Source organism: Lissotriton helveticus, chromosome 2_1 (assembly GCF_964261635.1).
Source record: "Lissotriton helveticus chromosome 2_1, aLisHel1.1, whole genome shotgun sequence".
NCBI classification, from domain to species: Eukaryota; Metazoa; Chordata; class Amphibia; order Caudata; family Salamandridae; genus Lissotriton; species Lissotriton helveticus.
This window is the reverse complement of record NC_136059.1, coordinates 716,670,246-716,694,998: the sequence shown is the minus strand read 5'-3', so window position 1 is coordinate 716,694,998 and position 24,753 is coordinate 716,670,246.

Here is a 24,753-nt window from a genome sequence, read left to right as displayed (position 1 = left end):
TAACACAAACAGAAACAACTTGCAAGAAGGAAGAAAAAGAGACATCAATATACACAGCGTTGCATTACATGGTGTTGGAGCGGGAAGGACAATCCAATGAGCGTTCGTTCTATCGAGAAAGAGTTACACAGTGGGGGGGGGGGGCCGAAGAAACAAATTGCAATCAGTATACAATAGTGTGTGGAGGAACCCTCGGGTTACGGGGACATAGGTGCAACATCAGGGTCAGGAAGAGAAGGGGCACATATATCACCACGATAAGTGTTCCACTGAGTCCATATCTTTCCCCATTTCCGGGGGGTACCACGAGAAATATACACAGTTTTTTCTCTGAACATGCACCAGTCCATGTTTTGTTTCCATTTCTGAAGTCCGGGCGGGCCCTGAACGCCCCACAATTGCGCAATGTCTCTTTTGGCAATCATGTTGCCCAAGGTCACCCACCGAAGCTGCGACACGGAGTAATCATTCGGTTCCCATACGTTCAGCAGGCATCTCCTAGCTTCCGGCAGCGATCGCACCCCGGTAACCTCACTCATCACCTCGTGCACACGGGTCCAGAATCGCACTATCTCAGGGCACTCCCAGATGATATGTAAAAAGGTGCCCAGGAGACCACAGCCTCGCCGACACAAACCATCCACAGAGAAGCCCATATGCACCAAACGGGGACCAGTGACATACACTCTATGCAGGATTTTAAGTTGCACAAATCTAAGGCGCGCCTGGATGGCCACCTCTTTAGGGGAGGAGATCGCCGCCTGCCAGTCCTCATCGTCCAGCTCCAGCCCATCACCAGTCCAGACCTCCCTAAGTCGAGACAGGAGGTCAGACCTGGAGTTGATTAACTTTTTATAAATAAGCGAAATCGTACCATCAGGAACATGTCCGTCCAGTACCCTGTCCTCAAGCGGGGACGACTCCGGAATCTCCACACCCGAAGGGAAGACCGAGAGCACCGCGTGGCGGATCTGTGCATAGCGAAAGAATTCGCGATCGCTCAAAGCGTACTCGGTTTTCATTCTCCCCTTAGTCCAAACATCATCAATCCTGCTGATACCAATCAAGTCCCACCTATCAAACCCCCGGGACTGCCAAAGTGAGCCAAGTCTATCAGAGGCGTACAGGGGGGTGGCACGAGTCAATTTATCAGTCCACCCAAGCGCCATGGAAGCATGTCGCCATACCTGGACGGCCGTCCTAGTGGGGCCCGTCACGTTGCGAGGGGTGAGTTTCGAGTAGAGGGCTCTATTGTAGTCACCCCCCGGTAACAACCATTTGTCCATCGCGAAGGCCGGATTTGGCAAAGGGCCATACATGCAATGATTTATTGCCCCCAATTGAGACGCCCAATAATAGCGACGGATATCAGGCAAAGCAATTCCACCGTCGTACCGAGGGACCGACAATTTAGCAATGGCAATCCGGGGCCTACCCCCCCACACCAGTCGTCTCTGTAAACTCTCGACCTCACGGAAATATGTAGCCGGGACAACGTCAAGCGTGTTTTGCAATGCGTAGAGGAATCGGGGCAGTGACATCATCTTAAACAACACCGCTCTACCCAGGGGAGAGAGAGGAAGTTTCCCCCAGGCGACCACATCTGCCCGAAGGCGCTGAAGAGGGGGCAGTAAATTACGGTCGTACCGCAGTGCAGGGCTCAGCGAGATAAAAATGCCTAGATATTTAAATCCATCTTCCACAATCGCGATAGGACAGCCGCTTGGCAGAAGGGGGGCGGTACCCGATAGGACGTATACACAGGACTTCGACCAGTTGATAACAAGACCTGAGTTTTTGCGGAAGGACGTTAAGACATCAAACAGCACAATGAGGGATTTACGGGGTGACGTAAGATAAAGCAGAATATCATCAGCGTAGAGAGATACACGGTCCTCAAACTCCGAATTCCATCTAATGCCCTTCAGGGACGGTTCCCACCGCAACCAGGCCGCCAGCGGTTCCAAGGCAAGAGCAAACAACAAGGGGGACAGGGGACAGCCCTGTCGCGTCCCTCTGCTCAGTGCAAAGGGCGCAGAGACCCGACCATTGACCACCACCGGGCCATGGGACCGGCGTAGAGCAATTTGACCCATCGAACGAAGTCCGAACCGAAACCAAACTTAGCAAGAACCGCCCACAAATACGGCCATTCTATTGTATCAAACGCCATCGTAGCGTCCAAGGACGCCAAGATGGCGGGCTCACGCAGCGTCTCAGCCCGTGCCAGAACTCCATGCAACCTTCGGAGGTTAAGCGCCGTGTTACGATGCGGTATAAAGCCGGATTGATCAGGGTGAACCAGGTCCCCAATAACGGACGCCAAACGTGTCGCCAGCAGCTTGGCCAAGATTTTAGGTTCCGCATTAATCAACGAAATGGGTCGAAAAGAGGCGCAGCGATCCCGAGGTCTACCATCCTTGTGGATGACAACAATAGTGGCCAGTCTCTGGTCTGGCGGGAGAAACCCCACCTCCAAAGACTCAAGAAACATAGAGCGCAAATGAGGAGCTAGCGAATCCGGGCGCAGTTTATATAGCTCAATGGGGAGCCCATTAGGGCCCGAGGCCTTGCCGGATCGGACCGAACGGACAGCAGCGGCAATCTCGTCCACAGTAGGCGGAGCATCCAGAGCATCCCTATCAATATCAGACAATCGGGGAAGTGCAATATCACGCAATAACAGGTGGGAGTCCTGCTCCGATCGATCAGACACCTGGGAGTACACCTCGCGGAAATAATCGGCAAAACATGCGACAATATCAACAGGGTCCGTACAACACTCTTCATTCTCCGCAACAATCACAGGGACGACACGACTCGCACTTTCCCTCTTATCCAACCAAGCAAGCAGTTTCCCAGCCTTATCACCCACATCATACAGGCGTCCCTGCTGTTCCCGCCCTATTTCCTTAGCAGCTTCAGTGACCAGAGCTCTGTATTCATGTTGTTTCAACTCCAGTAGATGTAACCCCTCAGCGGTAACCCCAGATTCCAAGCCCTCCTCCAGGGCCGTGACCTCCCCCTCAAGTCGAACCGTCTCAGCACGGTTGGCCAACTTCACGCTACCAATCAATGAGAGGGCCTGGCCACGAATGACAGTCTTGTAAGCTTCCCAAAGTACACTAGGGGAGGAAACAGAGCCCACATTTTCCTCAAAATAACAATCGTGTGCCTTAACCAGCTCATCCCTGACCCTGGGGTCCTTCAAATACCAGGGGTTGATCGGGGCCACTCGGCCCGCCGAACCCTGCCGTGCATCAACCACCAGCCAAAGCGGAGAATGGTCCGAGATACCCCGTGCCAGATGTTTAACTTCCCGTATGAGGGATGCGTGGGCCGAGGGCAGTAAAACGTGATCTAGCCTCGAGAGACTACCATGAGCACCAGAATGATAGGTATATTGCAACTGTCCCGGGTGAAGCAACCGCCAGCAATCAGTGAGCCCCAACGTCTCCAGGAAGTCGCTCAACCAAGTCTGGGCCCTCGGCAGTTCCCTGGGAGGGTGACGATCATGCATTCCCGAGACCACCGCATTAAAGTCACCTCAAACCAAAAGCAAACCCTCGGGGAGGCCCAGGATAAGTCCACTCAGATCAGCAAAGGTGGTGGCCTGGAGGCCCGGGGGCACGTACACAGAAATCAGAATAAGAACCTTCCCCTCCCAGCGCCCCACAATGGCGGCGTATCGTCCCTTATCATCCAATATGACATCATCAATGGCCAAGGGGAGGGAGGCCCGAACCAGAATGCCCGCCCCCCTAGAGCCCGAAGTGAAACCCGAGTGCGCCACAAGGCGATAACCACGCCTATTCAAAGCGTAGCACTTGTTGCCGAGCAAATGAGTCTCCTGCAGTAAGACAACATCTGGATTCAAACGTTTCAGCAATTGTAACACCACCCTCCTCTTAATCCCATCCCCCAACCCGTTCACGTTCCAACACAGTAACCGAAGTCCCCTACCCCCCATCCCCATGCCCAGCCCCTCCCCGGCCCCACACCCAGAGCAACTGCAAAAAACAGGAGTGCGCCTTTCCTTCGCCTTGCAAGTAACAAGAAAATTCAAACAAACAACCCAGCCCCCCCAACAATGTCAAAACAACTATACCCCCCACCCCGCACCCCTGCTGAAGACCAAAGAGCCCCATAAACTCGCAGTGTGCCTGTCGCCCAACCACCCAACTAATCTACGAAAAGAAAACCCAGGAGGAGAAAGGACCCGTTCACCCCCCACCCACCCCCAAAAAAGACTATTACTTGCAAACATTAAGAACACAGCATAGCACAGTTCAAAGCCAACGGGAAGGGTACGGGGTCAAAGTCAACAGTTACTCTTGCTCCGTCGGGCCACCTTCCGCCCGATCCGACTTGCCAGAGTCCTCAAAAGGTTCATGATCCATAGGCAGCGTGTCAAGCCAGTCACTGACAACCCCAGGATGATCGAAGAAAAAAGAACGATCCTTATGTACCACCCGCAGACGGGCCGGAAAGAGCATGGCATACTTCATTGACCTTTCCCGGAGTCTCTTCTTGACCCCCTGAAACCCCAGCCTCTGTTTCTGGACCTGTTGTGTAAAGTCCGGATAGAAGCTGACAGTAGAGTTCTCAAAGGCAATGGGACCTGACTGCCGCGAAGCCTGCAGGATAGCGTCTCTGTCCCGGAAATGAAAAATCCTCGCAATGATAGGTCGAGGGTTAGCACCCGATTTAGGTGTGCCGCCGGGGATCCTACGTGCACGTTCGACAGCGAAAAACTTGCTGAGACCCTTGGGCGCCAGGTGATTCAGCACCAGGTCTTCCACCAATAGGTCCGTCGAGGCAGCAGTCGATGATTCCGGGACCCCAATCAGGCAGATGTTATTGCACCTGGCACGGCTTTCATAGTCCTCTAGGTGCCCAGAGTAATAATCATTGGCTTTCCTCAGATTCCCGACTTCAGCCTGCAAATCAGAGACGTCGGTGACCAGGCTAGAGGTCGTAAGATCCAAGGATTTGACCTTTTCGTTTGTCTTCGCCAAGTCCGCCCTGATCAGATTGACGTCAATCGCCACCGTATCCAGTTTGAGAGTCAAGGCCTCATATTGTTGCCCCAATGAGGCCTTCATACCAGTGATGGCGCCCATGAGATCTCGCAGCGAGGGCTCGATGAGTCCTCCGGCATTGTCGTCGAGGTTTTAGCTGCTGCACCCGGCGATCCCTTAGCTTGAGTGTACCGGTCCATAATGTTCGTTTGCAGAGCACTCCCTCGAACGCCTGGTTTAGGCCCGCGCTTCCCACCCTCAGGCTTGGTGGCCATCTTGGATCCTGGACCCGTACGGGTCGCCTGTTGACGGGTAAAAATGGTGACTGCGGTGGCAAATGTAGGACCAAAAGGGCGAAGGTGGTGCCAGTCTCAGATCTGGAAACCGCTACAGATCGGCAGTAGGAACGGAGAGACCAAGGGTGCAGGAGTGTCCGGCCGCCCACGGAGCCGACAAAGTCAGGTTGAGCTCCGGACAGAAATCGAAACCGAAAGCGATCGCCAGCCCACGCAAGTCTGGCAGTCCGTTGTTGTTCACTTACTGAACGGCAAGCGAGACAAGATAGCGCGGGGCGTCACCATGGAGCAGGCCAGAAAACTGCGACAGTCTGTAGCTCTGGACACCGAAGTCCAAAAAAGTTCGTTGAAACAAATAAATGAGCAGTAGAACTGTGCCAATAAACACCCGTCGTCTGAACCAGGATAAAGGACAGGATAGTCGATGGAGGTGGCGAGGGTCCGGGAGCCCTGTGCTCACGCGACCATCTTGGGTGCGCGCGAAGCTCCTCCTCCCGACCTGCTCTCTTTTAACTTTCCAAGCCAGTAGTTTACTGCAGCCTTCACTGTATTCAAAATGTGCAAGTCTGCTGGCTTCCCATTTTTTTCTCACTTTGTCCTGAAGGATAACTGCCAGGTTGGATTTTACTTCTAGGATTTTTTTTAACAAGTTTCTCCGGGCGACTTCTTCAATCGTAGAATCAGACAAGTCAGTCTCTAAGGCCCGAATCTGTTGTTCAACTGAAGAGACTTTGTTGTAATAGTTACGTCTTTTCTCAGCGGCCAACGTCCCTATTCTTCCCCTCAAAAAAGCTTTATAAGCGTCCCAAGTAACTCCGCATGAAGCTGATCCCTGATTAAAATGGAAGAATTCTTCTGTCTCCCTAGACAGTGCTACTATGACATCCTCTTCTTGCAGGATAGTGCGATCCATTGCTCATCTGGATTGAGGGACTATCCCCATTGATTTAAGATGTAAAAGCACCGCAGAATGGTCCGACAGATGGACTCCCACATGCTCCACCTTCTGAGTCCACTCAGCCAGGTTACTATCTATGAGGAAGTAATCTGAAAGAAACAGGTTAGTATTAGATTCCTTACCTTAGAATATCCCCAGTCGTCAGACTGCATCCGGAAATGTTTGCGTAGCAGTACCCCTGCGTGTCGGTAGGCGGCGTCTGCGGCTCTGTGTCCGTCGTCGGCGTTGTTGGCGCCGGGATGACGTTGTCTGAGTACTTAGACGCGGCCCTCGCGCGCTGACGTCGGTTCGTCTTTTTTCAGCGCCACCATGCACAGGTCCAGAGAAAGTGGTACCCTTTAGTCACTTTTTGACTAAGCTTCTTTGATCCTTTTTGGATCCGTTTTGAGTCTACGACTCCATCGGTGCCGGTAGGGATGCCCGGGTTCAAGCCCTGTGCTGACTGCAACCAACTGATGTCTGTTACCGACCCCCACCGCCGGTGCCTACATTGCCTGGGGCCCAACCACTGCCGGGCCTTGACGTCGAAGGCTAGGCAGGAGCAGTCCCGCACGCACCTCGAGCTCTGGCAGTCGGCCGTGCGCCGCTCGAGGTCCTGGTCCGGAAGGAGGTCAAGGGACCGGTCGCGGGGCCGGAGTCATCACAGCTCTGCGAGTCGACACCACTCGTCCGGCTCCAAGTCCTCAGGTAAGAGGCACAAGAAGTCGAAGAGGCGACATCGCTCTTCTGACTCCCCCCGACGCTCGCGCGACGCGGCCGGGGGTTCGGGTGACACTGCCCATGCGGCTCCGCCGGAGCCGCAGGTGTCGCGGACTGCTCCATACCCGCGGGTCCCTGGGCAGAACGCGACGCCGGAGGAGATGTTGCTCTCTCCTCCGTTGGGCTCCGCGGCTTCTTCGGGCCCAGCGGACCCGACTGGGAGCCCAAGCGGGCCAGGTACTTCGGGTCGGCGCCCTCGGCGACTTCGGTCCCGACGCCGCAAGGCCCCACTGGATCCGGTTCTGGGTCGCCGCTGGTCGACCTTACGACCCCGCCGGCGTCGACCCCTAGGATGTCACCTCCGGCGCCGTCCTCGGACGACCCCGTCCCTGGTCCAACCCTCGGTCCGGCTCGACGCCGCATTCGGCGCCGGCAGAAGAGCAATTCTTCGAGGATCTGGGTCCATCCTTTATCCCTGAATTTCAGGACATGGACGACGAGGGAGACTGGGGGGGGGGGTCTGAGGACCGCCTGGCACGTGAGTACCAGTCATATAAGGGTGGACGAAGTCGCACCTGTGTCCCTCTCAGAAGCTCCTCTTCATCGGAGCGGTGCTAGACTCGGCACAGTTTCGGGTTTATCCTCCCGAACAGGCAGTTTCAGGATATTCAGGCTCTAATTCCAATCTTTCAGCCTTTATCCCGAGTCTCGGTCGGGTTGACGCTGCGGCTTCTGGGGCTGATGGCCTCCTGCATCCTTCTGGTGCATCACACCAGGTGGCGGATGCGGGCTCTGCAGTGGGGCCGGAAGTTTCAGTGGGCCCAGCATCAGGGCAACTTGTCCGACCATGTCTTGATCTCAGAGAGCACTGCAAGACAGTTGCAGTGGTGGCTCACGGACCGCGATTGGGTCAGCGGCAGATCCCTCTCCCTACCCCAACCGGAGTACGTAGTTGTGACGGACGCGTCCCTCCAGGGCTGGGGGGCCACATGGGAGAGGCGGAGATCAGAGGCCTCTGGTCTCCGGCGGAGTCCCGGCTCCACATCAACCTTCTGGAGATGCGGGCGATCCGGCTTGCACTGAAGGCATTCCTCCCTCTGTCCGGGGGAGTGTAGTGCAGGTGTTCACGGACAACACCACCGCCATGTGGTACTGCAACAAACAGGGCGGGGTGGGGTCGTGGACCCTTTGCCAGTAGGCTCTGCGCCTCTGGCAGTGGCTGGTACATCAGGGCATGACCCTGGTGGTTCAACACCTGACAGGTTCCCTGAACGCCAGGGCGGACAAACTCAGCCGTCGGTGCATGATGGATCACAAATGGCATCTGAACTCTGACGTGGCGCAAGGCCTCTTTCAGCAGTGGGGGGAGCCTTGGTAAGATCTATTCGCCACAGAAGGGAACACATAATGTCATCAGTTCTGCGCGTTGGAATTTCCAAGGCGGCACTCGCTCGGAGGCGCTTTTCGTCACGAGTGGAGTTGCGGTCTGTTGTACGTCTTTCTGCCTATACCACTTCTGCCCAGAGTGCTGAAGAAGATCAGGCGCGACCAAGCCCAAGTCATCCTTGTGGCTCCGGACTGGGCAGGAAGATACTGGTATCCCGAGCTACTCAGCAGGGGATCCCCCGATTCGTCTGCCTCTTCAGGAGGCCCTTCTTTCGCAGTAGCAGGGGACGGTCCTCCACCCGAACTTGTCCAGTCTTCACTTACATGCGTGGAGATTGAGCGGCGGCAGTTGAGGCCATTTGACTTGCCTCCTGAAGTCAGTAATGTGATTCTGGCAGCCAGGCGTCCCTCCACAAAATCGTATATACGCCTGCAGGTAGAACAAATTTGTGGATTGGTGCACAGCAAAGGCTGTGGATCCCCTTTCTGGCCCCCTTTCAGAGGTTCTCCTCTTTCTTCTTTCTCTTGCCCAGCAGGGCTCTGCTCTGGGCACTCTAAAGGGCTACCTCTCTGCCATTTCCGCCTTCTTAATGCTCCCTGATCAGCCCTCTTTGTTCAAGTCCCCGGTTGTAAATAGGTTTTTGAAGGGCATCACTCATATGTTTCCTCCTGTTCTTTTCGTGATGCCTCAGTGGGATTTGAACCTTGTTCTGACTTATCTGATGTGCGCTCCCGTCGAGCCACTTCATAACTGTCCTCTTCGTCTCCTTACTCTTTAGACTGTATTTCTGGTTGCCATCACCTCTGCCAGGAGAGTGAGTGAGCTCCAGGCTCTTTCTTCTCAACCTCCCTTCCTTTCTGTCCATCCGGACAAAGTTGTGTTGCGGTCGCGACCCTCTTTCCTGCCCAAGGTAGTCACAGCCTTCCACATCGGGCAGTCCATCACCTTGCCCACCTTCTTTCCGCCTCCGCATCCCTCATAAGAGGAAGAGAGGCTCCACCGTCTGGACCCAAAACGTGCGCTCTCATATTTTCTGGATCGCACACGCCAGTTCCGGGTGGATGACCAACTCTTTGTTGGTTACGTGGGCGCTAAGAAGGGACGGGCGGTGCACAAACGGACCATTTCTCGATGGGTTGTCTTGTGCATCAAGCTTGTTACTCTCTGGCTAAAAAGGGGCCTCCTGTGGGCTACATGTTCATCCCTCTCGGGCCACGGCGGCTACTACTGCCCTGGGTCGGGGAGTCCCCTTGCAGGCCATCTGTCAGGCAGCTACGTGGGCCTCGCTGCACACGTTCGCAAGACACTACTGCCTCGACAGCCAAGTCCAGAGAGATGGATTTTTCGGCCGTTCCGTTCTCCGGGACTTTCTGGTGTGATCATTGGTTCGCAGACCCACCACCGGGGTTGGTATTGCTGGGATATCTATTCTAAGGTAGGGAATATAATACTAACCTGTTTCTTTCAAATGCACAAGTTACTTACCTTCGGTAACGATATATCTGTAAGAAACAGTAGTTAGTATTAGATTCCTTACCGCCCCACCCATCCTCCCCATTCTGCGAACCGATATCTAGGGTTAAGGTAATCCCCTTTCAGGGCCCTAGTTTTATGGCACCAGTGTTGGTTATTATCATGGCTCTGCGTTTCTGGTGCGGAAAAGCTGTGTATAAGAACTGACTTCAGCGTGCGAGGGCGGCGTCTAAGTACTCCGACGACGTCATCCTGGCGCCAACGATGCCGACCACGTACGCGGAGCCGCAGACGACGCCTACCGACGCGCAGGGGTACTGCTACGCAAAATTTTCCAGATCCAGACTGACGCCTTGGGATATTCTAAGGTAAGGAATCTAATACTAACTACTGTTTCTTACAGATATATCGTTACCGAAGGTAAGTAACTTGTGTATCTATCCACGACTGATGTTTATATTTCTGGTTGTAAAAGGTAAAACCATTGCTCTCTGTCTCCAGATATCGCAGAGCCCCAACTGCGCCATCATTTGCTTAATAAAGATAGACATTTTTGGATTCACACATGATCTACTTCGTGAGGTTCTGTCAAAGGCGTGATCTAAAACAGCATTGAAGTCACCTGCCATGATGATTGAGTCTGCGGAGTCTACCAATTCTGCTAATAAGTCGCCCAAAGGGGAAACGTCGTCCTGTTTTGGGGCCGTGATATCCCACTAAGGATACAGCCTGCCCCATAATCTTGGCTTTAACAACCATCCACCTTCCAGCTTTATCATAACTCTGGACCCCAAAAACCACTTGTGACCCTCTTTTTTGCTAGGATCGCCACACCTTTTGTCACAGCCTTCGTGGATGTACACACTATTTGGGAAATCCAATTTTGGGCCTTAAATAGATCCAAACCCTCCTTATCTGATATATATATATTCACTGAAAAAACCATAGGTTTCAGGCCTTTTATAGTTAGGAATTAGCATTTAAAAAACCTTTAAAATTCACTCAAAAAACTATAAGTTTTAGGGGTGTTATAGTTAGCTGGACATTTCACTCATACAAAACCATTGAAATTGCTCCTATATAGTTAGTTGTACTAACAATATTTCGCGCACCCGCAATCCACTGCTGATGATGTCACATATTACATCATTCATGACATGGTGCTGCCATTAGCCGATCCACAGCAAGATCAAATTAATGTAATGTGCATTTTAAATTGCTTGTGATATTTCAATCATGTAAATAATGTAAATATTTATAAATAGTGTAAATATTTATGTATAATATGGTATAATATTATGTTGATATACATTTGTAAATAGTGTTTGTAGGAAGGTGGATATCTGACTATGGTTACCCCCAGCTTTTTGCCTAGTGTTTTGCTGGTTTTTTACTTAGTTGGCCTGGGATCCTGCTATTCAGGACCCCAGGCTTCCTGCTCTCTCTGTTAAAATGGACTCCATGTACCTTAGGTACATATCTAATTGGATACTGGGTCACCTTATTAGTCCCTGTACAGTGTACCTTGGGTACCCAGGGGCTGCAGCATGTATTATGCCACCCCTGGCTGGCCATCCAAACTAACACAACTGGCTGCTAAGACAGCTGGTGCAAGGTTGTGTAATCACCCTTTGCTGTAGATATAGTATACCTATATCTAACCCCAAAATGGACACATATACTCCTATAAGTCACTCCTATGGCAGGCCTTATCAATCCTGAAGGCAGAGTGCTTGGAATTATGTGAGATGGTGCTCTAGCATGAGCTGAACCAAGTCCTTTAGCTGTTTCCATGATAACGCTATACCATATACTCTTAAGTGCATTATAATCCTAGCGGTTATTGCTAACTTTGGTATAGCATTATCAAAACATGTCGAGTAAGGTGTCATACGAATTGGAATACTACCCCCTCGCCAGTTCTGGCAACGGGGGTAGCATGGCACCCTTTTAGAGGGACACGACATGTATGTAACTGTAAACCCCGGTTAAAGTTAAGCGGAGCCTCAGCATTACAAAATGGATGCTGCCACTACAGACACAAGTCTGACCTCCTGCTGCTGGGAGTCCTTCCAGCGAGGGAGGCCTGGACAAAGGGTTTCCTGCCTTGGGAGGTGCTAGCACCACCCCAGACAGGATTTTGTGTATTAGGTAGGACAGGCCTGAAAGGAATGAGACATGCCTGGGGCACACAAGGTGCCCTGTGCATACACCGGTTCAAACCAGTTGCTGGGGCACTCCGGCTCTGGCGTGAAACCGGACAAAGAATAGGGGGTGTAACCACCCCCTTCCTGGTCCCACCCATGGGAGGGACCTAGTCACTAGTGCAGCCTCCTTTAGCAGGATAAAGGTAGGAGCTGGTCCCATTCCAAATTAGATTAATCCTGACAACTTTACATGAAGAAACTCTGGACTTCGACGTTCTGCTCCACAGAAGACTGAAGAATCTCCCTTGTGGGCAAGGAGTGTCCACCCTGCAACTGCAGGCACCATCAAGCGTCCAGCGGCTTCACTTTGTCGTCTTCCCTCGAGGGTCCAGACTTCAGAGCCCGACGAGACCTGGATTCCCAGACCTCTCCGACCTCAACTCACATCTGCAGCACAGCTGAGATCCGTGGGTGCGACGAGACACGTGGGACCGGCCATCTTGGAGAAACTGCACTTCGCTTCCAGCACGACTTCTGAGGTAACCTCGACAAAGTGCTTTGGAGATTGAGAAGCCCCAGCCCGAGCAGCTCCTGCATCAAAGACCAGCCCTCCAGCATCCAAGAGATGTGCGTGGGGCCCTTTTGCTTGATTGCTGCTCGACGCGTTGTCTGGTCACTTGCCGGCTGGCTAGTGACCTCCTAGACGACGATCCTTGAAATCTACACTGCTGGTCTGGTTGATCCAGACTGGCCCTTTCTCCCTTCCAAAAGAGGAGCACCCTGGACCCTCCTGGTCCACACCAGACGCCGTTTCCACTCACCGCGTGGGTTGCCTTTGCCAAGGCCTGTTGACTCCAAATCCGGATCCGAGACCCCGACAGTGAGAGCCGGCGTGGGACAGCTCGTGCCTCCATCCTGTTCGTCGAAGACACCTCCTGGCCCACGTGGCTGCAGAGACAAGGGTCCACTCTTCACCTGATCGTGATGACGACATCTGGTTCCTTTCTGGTTCCACTCCAGTCACTGGCTAGTGACTTTGAACATTGTCCCCTCTGCTTTCAGGTCTCCAGCATCCCTGATCCACCCTTGGATCACACCGGACATCTTCCTCCTGGTCGCCTGCAGCATCTTTTCTTTCAGGCTCCATAGACTTCAACGCAGAAACCCGACACGACTTCGCACCTATGCACCCGCAGCCCGTGGGTGAGGTAACAAGAACATTTCTGTGCTCAAGGGTAGATTAACTCTCCTAGTGTCCAGATTCACAGTCGTTTTAGTCCTAACCAGTCAGGATTGTCCGTACTCACCTTTTTCTTGAACTGTACTGTCCATAGACGTTGTTACGCATCTCGCGTGTGAGTTCACACTCTGCACACGCGTCCCATGGGCCTCCTATTACTTACCTAAGGTTAGGATAGTGTAGTCCCAACGATCCTACAGCCTCTGGACAGCTCCATTCTTTCTATCGATTTCCTTATACCATTTACTTAGTATATGGTTTGCCGTGCCCATAGGGCACCATTGTAATTTTGTGCAACTTATCGTATTTTTCCTAAGAGATTGTCATGTGCTTAGCCCTCTGATCTCATAAAGTTCAGAGGTGTTTGTTATTAATAAATATATTGTTTATTTTCATAACAACCTGTGTGGTGTCCTTTCATCTGGTATTCAAAGGGTTATATGTGGTAAAACAGCTGGTTTCACATGCCAAAAGAGTTTAGCCTAAGACTGCTTTGTCCAAGCTACCATCAGGATAGCTGGTCTATAAGGTTGACTTACAACCAATCACCATAAGGGTTGTTTGGACTGATACAAGGTGATCACTAGAACTAGTGAGCATCATATATCAGGCCAACTTCTCACAGTGTTGTATTATACTTAGCAAATTTTGCACTATACAAGATGGCGCGTGCAAAAAGCGATGGTGCGCCAGTCATACGTCATTTGCAATGGCCTGTCGAAAGCGATTAAAATGGTGCCTCAATTCACATTGTGTAAAATACACTGAGGAAGGGAAAACCCTGAAACGCGTCTGTGAAGTGCTACATAAAGCTGAAGGAATTGAATCCCGTGAGTGCTGCAACTTTTTTCCTGGCTGGGAGAGAGGGTTTTGGAGCATTATGTATATATATATATATATATATATATATCCATCCATCCTACTGGCGGTCGCCAGTAGGTAGTTATAGTTAGGACCTAGCTACCATAGGAAATCCGTAACATTCTATTGGGAATAACTCTGGCGCCGGTTGAGGAATTCGCGTGTAATTTTCCATAATTTTGGCCGGCTCTGCTCCGCTCCTTACCTGAAAGTTTGGGGGGGATTCGTGAAGTGGGGGCTGAGAAAAAAGGGGGGTCCCAAAACGTGTTTTCCCCATGTTAATTTCCATAGGACGTTCTGACAAGTCTACAGCCCGAACCGCTGAACGGAATTACGCGTAACTTTGCAAAATTGTAGGGACTGGTACGCAGATGTGCCTTTGCTATATTTGGTGAAAATTGCTCCAGTGGTTTTTTTAGAAAATTAACTTCAAAAACACATATATACCTAAAGGCGCGCTCCGAGCGCTCACCGGTACGCGTTTCGGGGAGCGCACCCGGTGCGCTACGGGAGTGCGCGAGCGGAAAGCTGATTGGCTGTCGGATGTCTGTCAACATTCTAAACAGTCCGGAGAGTCCGCCATCTTGTGACTCGGTAGAATCGAGACACAAGAGGTGAAAAAAAAGGGGAAATGATAAAAAGGGGGCAGGGTAGACTCTCCCTGACCCCCTAGGTTTTCTGAGGGGGGCCTAGAAGGACCCTGAAGGGCAAAAAAACGTTTTTTCCCCCCAATTTTCGCGGGGTAAGCGCTGTGTGCTTTCCCATGTACGCTCACCGGTACGCGCACCCAGAGCATACCACAGGGAAAAACATTGAAAGAAAATAGTGTAAAGTAAGAATTTGGAGTGCTTAGAGGTAGGGTAGCTCTAAAAAGAGCTGTTGTGTTATGTGGGTGATTTAGGTACCTAGTACCTACAAGTATTTACCGATGCAGAGTCTAAAATTCACTTCAATACAATCACTTCGCTACTACTTCATAAATTAGAAATAAAAATGAATATGTCAACTAACTTTGAATTTGTAAATATTAATTTATTGTTCAGAATTTTCATAATTTAACAGAACTTGTAGCATGTCCTCATCTGGAATTTCCTCTTCAATCATATGATCAGGAATGTCCTCAATATAAGTGTGCCATGATGATTCTATTGCATCCAAACATTCGATTAATTCTTCGTCAAGAGAATCATCCCAAAAATTATCCGTGTCATCTTGAATTTCAATAAATATCGTTGAAATTTCAAATGAAATTTCCATGGTCTCCTCATTTTGATTCATTTTAATTTCAAATTTCTTGCTGTAAATTGCAGAAACAAGTAATCATTTTCAATTATCGTTTTTAGTAATACATAATATAAAAGTAGCTTAATCAAGTATTTAGTTCTTTAAAATTAATTGGGTAGTGTATAGTATCAGGCAGGAACTAGAAATATAAAGCACTGCATGTGATGAAGCCTATCTTAATCCATAATTATAACAGAAGGACTGTAAATAACTAACAGAATACATTTTCCAAATTATCTTAAAGTGTACAACATAGTTCCCTTTACAAATTAACAACTCACCTTTTTGAAAGTAGAAGAGTTAGTACTGTGTAATTCAAAGTCCAGAAATTGAGCATCCAAAATTCCTCTCAAAAAGTACCTCAGACAGGAGTATCACAAAATGGCCGTGTTTTCCTCTCATTTAAGATATATACATAACCAATCAAACTTCATCACACACAAATTCAATTCAAAACTAAAGTAATATTTTGATTGGTTCTAAATTTCAATACTTTCAAATGTGTTTTCCTCATGCAATTTTCCATAGGACATTTAGACACGGCTACAGCCCAAACGGATGAATGGAATTACACCAAAATTGGCAAAATGATAGGTACTGATATGTAGTAGGGCCTTTTATATATTTCTTTCAAATTGGTCCAGTGGTTTTTATGAAAAGCAACTTCAAAAAAACATATATATCAATAGGCGCGCTCCAAGCGCTCACTGGTACGCGTACCGGGGAGCGCACCCGGCGCGCTACGGGAGTGCGCGAGCGGAAAGCTGTCGGCTGTCTATCAACATTCGAAACAGTCCGTAGAGTCCGCCATCTTGTGTCTCGGGAAAATCGAGACACCTGAGGTGAGAAAAAAAGGGGGAAATGATTAAAAGGGGGCAGTGTAGACACCCCCTGACTCCCTAGGTTTTTTGAGGGAGGCTTAGAAGGACCGTGAATTTTAAATTTTTGCGGGGTAAGCGCTGGGTGCGCTCCCAGGTGCGCTCTCCGGTACGCGCACCCTGAGCGCACCACGGGGAAAAACAGTGTAAAAAAATAGAGTAAAAAAATAATGTAGAGTGTTTAGAGGTACACTCTTCTAAAAATCTCGCCTGTGGAGACTCTGTAACGGACTCTGTTTCCAGCTTTTTGCCGTCCAACCCAGCATACAGCTCACCGGACCCGCTCCGCGGGTCCCGCTTCGCAAGGACAGCCAGCGAGAGTCTGCAGTGCCTCTGGGGTTGACAAGGGGAGTATCGGCACAGCAGCAGGGCTGCGAGCGGTGCAGCAGGGACTGCATATCCCAAGAGTCCCTGCCTGACTAACGCGCACCACCTGAGCCGCTCTCCCTGCTTGCTCCGCCCCTTTGACTTCTTCTCTCCCTACTTACCCGACCAACCACACCGCGGCACGGGAGCGCGCGGGAGCGCCCGGGGCTGGAATACCAATAAGTTAGTCACAATGCCACTTCGCTCAGGCAAAGAAAGGAAAGTAACTCTCTCCTCAACAGGAGGGGTGATGACGGGCACATTGGATGACTTTTTCACCAGAGCGACGTCAATTGTAGCAAAGGAGATAGCACTTACCGAGATGAGACTTTCTCTTGACTTAATCACGGGTAAGCGGTTTTCCTTGGGTGCCATTGGGTGCGTTACTTCCCCGGTACCTCCTACAAAGACGAACAGTTTGGTGACTATCGTGGATGTTCATCCTGTGGCGGATCATATTATTTTGTCTAACCGATCGGGGGACATCAACAATGACAGTATTGACTTGCACTCCAGCATACTTACCGATGCCTCTATTCCGGATTTAACATCCTCCCCCCCCCACCCAGTTTACCAGTGCAAGAGTTGTCACCGCGTATCGGCAAGCCCAGTAAAAGGAAAAGAGGGGGTGGAGGCTCTAGGGGTGGTCGGCCTAAGATATGCAAGAAGAGTGTTAAGGTCCCTCCTGTCCAGATATATGCTTGCCCTTCTAGCATAACTTCGCCCCTAATTACTGTGACCGAGGGAGTCCAGTGCAATCACAGTGAAAATTCCGGCCTACTTTTAAATATAGAATGTCTTGTGAAAATCTTTGTTACCATTGTTAGAAAGAACTAGGCTGCTTTCTACTAAGTTAACTGAAATTGAGAAACAAGTCTTAGCCAATTCTGTTAAACTTGATGGTTTATTAACAGGCTCGGGGGGGGGTTGCTAATTTTACTCCCAATGCCGATGGTGTGGGGCAGGGTTCGGATTTGGTGGTGGTTAACCCAACCCATGTACAAGACACCACTATCCAGCCTCCTAATGCAGGTCCTAAAAAGAACGTGGGTGGAGCAGCCAGGGCCAATAACAAAGCGGGGGTGGGACCAAAAGAGGGGAGACCCTTGCCAGAGTCGACCATGCTAAAGAAGACAGTTGGCAGCAATCCTTCTAGTTACTCGACAGTAGAAAAGAGGATGACTTTATTAAGCCCCCCCCGTGTGAATCTCCCCCCTGAGGCCGTACCCTATACGATTGTAATGGTAGGGCGTTCTGCCCATTGGGGGAGGAACAGAGGGTAGAATCCCACCAGGATTTGAAACACAAGGTGATACACTGGCTGAATAAAAATAGAAGGCTCCCTCCCGCATGTAATGCAGATATTTTGGGAGTTAGAAGAGTCAGTTGGTTGGGTAAAACTACAAAGGATTTGGAAGGGAACTGCATCATATTAAATTTCAGGGACCTCTGGGTGGTAGGCCATATTAAAAGAGTCCCGAGATTTGGAAGGCAAGGTAATGTTCAGACCTTGGGTCTGGAATACTTTTACCCTGGGAGTAATAGAGGGCCCAACGAGCGACCATATAGGCAGCACTATAGGCAATGGACTCATATCCAAAATTATTTAGATCCTGTGGGCCACTATCCTCGCTTATTTAACAGATTTGATCCTCTGTCCAATTTGGATGGGGTGGATTGAATTAGCTCCCCCTCAGTTGTCTGCCCAATTAATAAAGAACCCAACAAATTAATATCTAATGATGGTGTACAGGAAGTAATGGCATCTCAGGTTGGGTCTGAGGAGATGGTGTAACTAATAACATCTGCTCTCCTTTTTGGAGGGTCGATGTACCAGTAGAGGTCACTTCAGGCCGGAGGGATGGTGATCCTATACTACCTAGCGTGAATGTATCCGCACGGGTGGATTTGGCAAACCATCCGGTTCCAGTGAAACTTATTTCGTGGAATCTAGCCGGCCTACGTAACAAGGTACAAATAGAGGAGTGGGTGGAGCTGGTGAATAAACAGGATATCTTAATTTTTCAAGAGACCTGGGCGATTGACCCCATCCATCATCTTGGGTTTCTTAATTTCTACAAATCAGCCATTAGGGCAGGAGCAGGCAGACCAGCTGGGGGTCTATGCGTTTGGATAAGGCAGTCACTGGATTATCATATCTTTAGAGGTGCCCACCACAAACCCAGACATCCTTGTGATCAAACTTACTAGACCTGGTTCCCAGGAGATACTTGTTATAAATATTTATGTTCGGGGAATTCCGGGCGGACGCAGTCCCACTGGTATTTTGAATGATTTAGAGTTTATTCTTAACCAAGTTGGAAGGGAATCCTTTATTATTCTGGCAGGCAATCTAAACTGTACATTTGAGCCCTACCTTGGAAGTAAGATGGACTTCCTGGCAGAAGAAGATAAACTTTGGAAGGTTCCATCCCTGGAATTAGCACCTATCAAGAAAGGGACAGAAGCAGCTTTCCACTGGTTGGGGTTTTGCCTAGAATGGGGCCTGAGAGCTGTGAACAGGCGTACCCCCTCAGACAAAAATGGGATGCATACATTTGATAATGGCCATAGGTCGAGTCGGATTGATTATATCCTTATTAGGGCTGAGTGCCGGCCCTCTCTGGTTGATATGGTAGTGGTGGATCGCCCAGAGAGTGATCATAACCCACTGGTGCTCAGCCTTGTCTTTGGTAGAAATCATCTTAAGGGAGCTCCCAATGATTGTGCCACGGCAGATGTGTTCCTGGAGAATGATAGAAGAAGGGTGCAGTTGTGTAGGGTTCTGGAGGAGCCCGCCATCTTAACCGCTACCGCGCTAGCGGGTTTTCCCGCTGTGCGCTGAAAATTCGAAAATCCCGCGTTACGTGACAAAGCCAGCTCGTCATGCGCGTAGCGAAGGTAACGCCCCTGACAAGCTGGCTTTGTCATCCGCATCGAAGGTGTTAAAAAGGATCTCAGTTAAAGTTGTAGAGACCACGCTTGCTATGGAGATTACGACTGATCTTGTTGATATCTGTGGGCTACACGATAATCTTTTTAACTCACTGAAATCCCTCTTTTTTACTTCTAAAAAAACCGGGGAAAAAAACCAATCATCTTCGGGTGGGTGTAAGTGGTATAATCGCACATGTCGCCAGGCCCACAGTGGCCTAATTGCAGCCCTTAAGTTACGTGATAATGCAGCAATACGGAAGGGAAGGCTGGAATACAAAGAGTGCCAGAAGGAGTCCAAAATAGCATGGGAGGATAAACACTGGCAGGATCTTTATGAGGCCAGTCTATCTTCCAATCAATCCAGGTTCTGGCAGGTTCTCAAATGGGGGAATTCCTATGAGTCCCAACTCCCCTCCACCCATGTAGCGGCAGAAGATTGGGTAGCACACTTTGGGGCACAGTTCAGCAACTTTGTTCCTTCAGCAGTCTCTGGCGCAATTGGGCGTATGGCTTTGCCTAGAACTCCGGGCTTAGTTCCTCTTTTTGATCGTACAGATGTAGAGCTAGCCTTAACCCTGACCAAAGGGGGGAAAGCTCCTGGTATAGATTGCATTGCTTCAGATCTTTTTAAATTTGATCAAGTGGCTTGGGTTCCATATATTTTGAAAATTGCTAATGCTGTGGCAGATCGAGCCCCGATACCGGACTCATGGCAGGGGGCGGAAATCCTTCCAATTTTTAAATAGGGGGATCGCTCACTGCCAGTAAACTATCGTCCGATTAGTCTAATCGACGCCATCCAAAAGATCATCTCACGGATGGTGTTGTTTAAAATCTCAGCATGGATGGATGAAATGTCAATATCACCCATGCATGTTGGATTTAGGCCCTGCGTAAGCACAATTGATCAGGTCCTAAGATTTATTCTTATTTATTGGAAGGTGGTGGTATTAGGTGGAGGAGTGATCTATGCGGCTTTCGTGGACCTAAAGTCCGCCTTTGATTTAGTTCCAAGAGCCAAATTGTGGGAATCTCTGATGCACATGGGATTGCCGAAGGATCTGTTGAATATAATCGTAAGACTTCATGAGAAAAATTATGCCCAGGTTAGATGGGGTATGCAGGGCCAAGTCACCAAATAGTTTCCGGTGACACGAGGAGTCCGCCAAGGGTGTGTCCTTGCACCAACCCTTTTTCTTTTATTTATTAATAGAGTCGTCGAATTCTTTTCAGACACACCCACTGACGCCCCAAGCTTGGGCGGTATGGAGTTTCCCCTCCTCATTTTTGCGGATGATACGCTCATCCTTTCAAAAACACAAAAGAGGCTACAAGTGGCACTTAGCAAATTTGAAGAATTTTGTTATGCTAACGACCTCCAGGTTAATACAAGTAAAACCAAGTTTATGGTTCTTACAAAAAATAGACCAAGAGTAGGCCAAGTAAGTTTAAATGGTACCAATCTGGAACAGGTGAACGAGATGACTTACCTAGGGGGGTACTCGATTATAGATTAAGATGGTCACCCCAGCTAGATGTACTGTCATTAAAATTCTCCCAGTTGAGTGGGACCCTTATTAAGGAGCAGAGATCTTCCCTTACTAAGAGAATAAGCCCAGCACTTAAAATTTATAACATCAAGATAAGATCGGCCATTGTATATGGAGCTGACCTTTGGGGCTATAGTGACCTGTCCCAACTTGAGAAAATTCAAAAATAAATTTTTACGTAACTTGGTGGGTCTCCCGCAATCGACCCCTATGCTACCACTATTGTTGGACTTGGGTTGTAACCCCATAGAGGAACTGGCAAATCTGAGGATTATTTTACTTTGGAGGAGAATTTGGGTAACTCCAGAATTGCTTCTTTTGCTAGGGGAAGAGATGATCTTAGACACATAGTGGGTTGTGGGAATCTTCCCTGGTTTAAAGCAGTAAAATCCATCCTGTCAGATATGGGCCTTATTCAACTATGTTTACAACAAGGGGTGGTGAGGGACAGAGTCTCTGAATTAAGCAGAATACTCTCACCCAGTCAAGAGATCAGGGCTAGATCCAACACCGTTTTTTAGCTCATTGCACCATCCCAGTTTCAGAACCTGGCTGTATGCAAATTAGTCTGTCCCTGGCCCAGTGCATCATGGGAACAGGGCAGACCAGACTACAAAAGCCAATTCTTACACTGGGAAGGAAACAAGCTTCCGGGGACCGGTTTCTGGCATTACAGCCGTCTTCGGCCCGGCTTGCTTGAATCCTGATGGTGCAATGAGCAAGGGACTCATGTCTGAGTATGCCCTTCCACGCTTAGGGTGGACAAAAATATTTACAACAAGGGGTGGTGAGGGACAGAGTCTCTGAATTAAGCAGAATACTCTCACCCAGTCAAGAGATCAGGGCTAGATCCAACACCGTTTTTTAGCTCATTGCACCATCCCAGTTTCAGAACCTGGCTGTATGCAAATTAGTCTGTCCCTGGCCCAGTGCATCATGGGAACAGGGCAGACCAGACTACAAAAGCCAATTCTTACACTGGGAAGGAAACAAGCTTCCGGGGACCGGTTTCTGGCATTACAGCCGTCTTCGGCCCGGCTTGCTTGAATCCTGATGGTGCAATGAGCAAGGGACTCATGTCTGAGTATGCCCTTCCACGCTTAGGGTGGACAAAAATATTTACAACAAGGGGTGGTGAGGGACAGAGTCTCTGAATTAAGCAGAATACTCTCACCCAGTCAAGAGATCAGGGCTAGATCCAACACCGTTTTTTAGCTCATTGCACCATCCCAGTTTCAGAACCTGGCTGTATGCAAATTAGTCTGTCCCTGGCCCAGTGCATCATGGGAACAGGGCAGACCAGACTACAAAAGCCAATTCTTACACTGGGAAGGAAACAAGCTTCCGGGGACCGGTTTCTGGCATTACAGCCGTCTTCGGCCCGGCTTGCTTGAATCCTGATGGTGCAATGAGCAAGGGACTCATGTCTGAGTATGCCCTTCCACGCTTAGGGTGGACAAAAATATTTACAACAAGGGGTGGTGAGGGACAGAGTCTCTGAATTAAGCAGAATACTCTCACCCAGTCAAGAGATCAGGGCTAGATCCAACACCGTTTTTTAGCTCATTGCACCATCCCAGTTTCAGAACCTGGCTGTATGCAAATTAGTCTGTCCCTGGCCCAGTGCATCATGGGAACAGGGCAGACCAGACTACAAAAGCCAATTCTTACACTGGGAAGGAAACAAGCTTCCGGGGACCGGTTTCTGGCATTACAGCCGTCTTCGGCCCGGCTTGCTTGAATCCTGATGGTGCAATGAGCAAGGGACTCATGTCTGAGTATGCCCTTCCACGCTTAGGGTGGACAAAAATATTTACAACAAGGGGTGGTGAGGGACAGAGTCTCTGAATTAAGCAGAATACTCTCACCCAGTCAAGAGATCAGGGCTAGATCCAACACCGTGGGATGGTGCAATGAGCTAAAAAACGGTGTTGGATCTAGCCCTGATCTCTTGACTGGGTGAGAGTACTCTGCTTAATTCAGAGACTCTGTCCATCACCACCCCTTGTTGTAAATTATTTTGTCCACCCTAAGCGTGGAAGGGTATACTCAGCTGTGAGTCCCTTGCTCATTGCACCATCAGGATTCAAGCAAGCCGGGCCGAAGACGCCTGAAATGGCAGAAACCGGTCCCCGGAAGCTTGTTTCCTTCCCAGTGTAAGAATTGGCTTTTGTAGTCTGGTCTGCCCTGTTCCCATGATGCACTGGGCCAGGGACAGACTAATTTGCATACAGCCAGGTTCTGAAACTGGGATGGTGCAATGAGCTAAAAAACGGTGTTGGATCTAGCCCTGATCTCTTGACTGGGTGAGAGTACTCTGCTTAATTCAGAGACTCTGTCCATCACCACCCCTTGTTGTAAATTATTTTGTCCACCCTAAGCGTGGAAGGGTATACTCAGATGTGAGTCCCTTGCTCATTGCACCATCAGGATTCAAGCAAGCCGGGCCGAAGACGCCTGAAATGGCAGAAACCGGTCCCCGGAAGCTTGTTTCCTTCCCAGTGTAAGAATTGGCTTTTGTAGTCTGGTCTGCCCTGTTCCCATGATGCACTGGGCCAGGGACAGACTAATTTGCATACAGCCAGGTTCTGAAACTGGGATGGTGCAATGAGCTAAAAAACGGTGTTGGATCTAGCCCTGATCTCTTGACTGGGTGAGAGTACTCTGCTTAATTCAGAGACTCTGTCCATCACCACCCCTTGTTGTAAATTATTTTGTCCACCCTAAGCGTGGAAGGGTATACTCAGATGTGAGTCCCTTGCTCATTGCACCATCAGGATTCAAGCAAGCCGGGCCGAAGACGCCTGAAATGGCAGAAACCGGTCCCCGGAAGCTTGTTTCCTTCCCAGTGTAAGAATTGGCTTTTGTAGTCTGGTCTGCCCTGTTCCCATGATGCACTGGGCCAGGGACAGACTAATTTGCATACAGCCAGGTTCTGAAACTGGGATGGTGCAATGAGCTAAAAAACGGTGTTGGATCTAGCCCTGATCTCTTGACTGGGTGAGAGTACTCTGCTTAATTCAGAGACTCTGTCCATCACCACCCCTTGTTGTAAATTATTTTGTCCACCCTAAGCGTGGAAGGGTATACTCAGATGTGAGTCCCTTGCTCATTGCACCATCAGGATTCAAGCAAGCCGGGCCGAAGACGCCTGAAATGGCAGAAACCGGTCCCCGGAAGCTTGTTTCCTTCCCAGTGTAAGAATTGGCTTTTGTAGTCTGGTCTGCCCTGTTCCCATGATGCACTGGGCCAGGGACAGACTAATTTGCATACAGCCAGGTTCTGAAACTGGGATGGTGCAATGAGCTAAAAAACGGTGTTGGATCTAGCCCTGATCTCTTGACTGGGTGAGAGTACTCTGCTTAATTCAGAGACTCTGTCCATCACCACCCCTTGTTGTAACTTATTCAACTATGGTCTGATCCTGGGAGTAATGTGTTCCCTTCAAAAAAGGATTTCAAGGACCAGTTCTGGGCTGCTTATAGAAAAAAGTTGATTGTGGAACACAGTTCGTGGAAGGTCCGAGCCAGCTATTTCCGGCAGGTACGTGCAGTGCTCCGGTTGTTGGGACGCTGGGGGGCATATAAGGCGGATGTGCAATCGGCAGTGCAGCGGACGAGCGCAGCAGGCGCGACGAAGGCGCGCCGAAGTTGCGC